Source organism: Amblyomma mixtum, chromosome 3 (genome assembly GCF_055824585.1).
Source record: "Amblyomma mixtum isolate Tamu chromosome 3, ASM5582458v1, whole genome shotgun sequence".
In the NCBI taxonomy this organism is placed as follows: domain Eukaryota; kingdom Metazoa; phylum Arthropoda; class Arachnida; order Ixodida; family Ixodidae; genus Amblyomma; species Amblyomma mixtum.
In genome coordinates this window covers 367,306,857-367,308,998 of record NC_143014.1, presented here as the reverse complement: position 1 = coordinate 367,308,998, position 2,142 = coordinate 367,306,857, and the positions used below count along the sequence as shown (strand labels likewise).

The following is a 2,142-nucleotide window of genomic DNA, read 5'->3' as shown; positions in this document are numbered from 1 at the left end:
GCGCCCTCCTCCATCCCCGCATCAGGAGCTCCGGCTTCCAAGCCATCTAGGGCGCCCTCCTCCTCCATCTCAGCACCAAGAGCTCCTGTTGAAGGCCCCTCCCCTCCTCCCCAGGGCATTACACGTGCCAGGTTGAGCGGACACCTGGAGGAGCTCACCAGGACCCTGGCCATCACGCTGCAAGAACTCACGCGGCTGCTCCCAGCAGTCCCCCTGCATCCACCCAGCCTGGCTCAGGGATCGCAGCAACAGCGAAACCATCATGGCTAGTCCACTACGCATGACTCCCAGGCCACGGGTCCTCCAGTGGAACTGATGAGCGCTCCGCCCCCGTCTCTCGGAGCTGAACGACCGCCTTCGGCTGGAGGAATACGATGTCCTGGTTCTTCAGGAGGTCTACCAGCCGGGGGATAAGCTCCACCTACCAGGATACGTTGGCTATAACAGCAGGACCTCCTGCCTTCTGCCTACCTGTACAGCAGACCCATGCCTGGAGGACAGCCACCCCCCTGGTCCGTCCCGGGCAGCCATCTTCGTCCGCCGGACCCTGGCCCAGGCCGAGATTATGGTGAGTGATGCGGTTGTGGCCCCATGGAGCTCATCTGCGTGAGGGTTAGGCTAGGTCGAGTTGACACAGCTGTGGCAAGCGTATATGTGCGCCCCCTGACCCCTTGGGATGCCAATTCCTTGCCGCAGCTGGTCGGTCTCATTGGCGGCGAGTGTCTGCTCTGCGGGGACTTCAACGCGGCTCACCCGCGTTGGGGATCCTGCAGGGCGGACCGCCGTGGGCGTGATCTGTTTGCAGCTCTTCGTGGCACCGGGCTCCATGTTTTGAACACAGGGGTCCCTACGTTAGTCCGTCGAGGGGGCATCCGCACATGCATAGACCTCTCAATTGGGTCGCCGCGTTGTGTTTATGGATGGCACCCCTCGCCGGACACTTGGGGTTCGGACCACTTCCCCATCAGTCTGGTGCCAAATCCAGGGAAGAGGGTGGACGAAAAGCAGTGCAAGGTCGTGCACTGGGACAAGTTCAGGGACCTCCTTCGAAACTTCTCAGGGCAGGACAACATCTTGGCCCACGTGGCTCGCGGCTCGCTGTGCTGAGGCAGCAACGATCAGGTGCAAAGTCCCACCAAACCAGCCTGTCCCGGGCCTCGATCTCCTCCAGATGAGGGCCCAACGGTGGCGGGCAGAGCCAAGGGCCCTTCGCACGGACAGGCCAGAGCATTGGACAGAACACAACGGGCTTGATGCAACCTGCCTTCGTACCCACAACCGGCACCGCAGGGAGTCCTGGAAGGGGGTCTGTACCTCCCTGGTGGCTGCCCGGGGCAGTGCCAGAGCCTGGCGCCTGTTCCAGTCTCTTCTGGAGCCCTCCATCCAGTGGCCATCGCAGTGGCAAGGGGGCTTACCTACCAGCAGCTGTCTGACAAGCTAGCAGAGGCCCTCCTTCCTCGGGAGCCCCCTCCATCAGGGCTCTACACCAGGCGGATTATTAACCAGGCAGGAGGTGGTCAACACGCAGATGACATTGCGGCCATCTGTTCCACCCCCCTCACCAAGGCGGAGCTCACCACTGCCCTGCAGCACTCCAAGCGCCGCAGTGCCGCCGGACCAGATGGTATCACCTACCAAATGCTCCGGTACCTGGACGACTCCATGAAGGCCAGTCTCCTCCAGACCTTCAATGAAGTATGGACGATGGTCTGCCTACCTGAGGCCTGGCGCACGGCACTGGTGGTACCGGTCCTCAAGCCTGGCAAGCCACCTGCAGAGCTCAAGTCATACAGGCCTGTCTCCCTGACATCAGCCCCGGTTAAGCTCCTGGAGTCCGAGGCGCTGGCAAGGATGGACTGGATAGCTGGGGCCATGTGCTACCTGCCCGAGCAGCAGTCTGGATTCAGGAGGCACCGCTGCACGGCTGACGCCATTTCGGACATCGTATCCAGCCCCGAGGAGGCTCGGCACTCTCGCCATGTCGTCTACCTCGCCCTCCTGGACGTGCAGGAGGGGGCGTTCGACAATGTGACACATGAGGCCATCCTCGAGGCTGTTGACTGCCTTGGCATCGCCGGCAACCTCCGGGGGTATCTGCAAGGATTTCTGGAAGACCTCACCAGCTGTGTCCAGGCAGGAGGA

The 2,142-nt window shown here is 62.2% G+C and overlaps 1 pseudogene; it reads left to right on the top strand.

Moving 5' to 3' along the window:
• The first annotated feature begins 262 nt into the window (after positions 1-262).
• On the top strand, positions 263-1,694 carry LOC149356686 (uncharacterized; annotated as a pseudogene).
• The last annotated feature ends 448 nt before the right edge of the window (positions 1,695-2,142 follow it).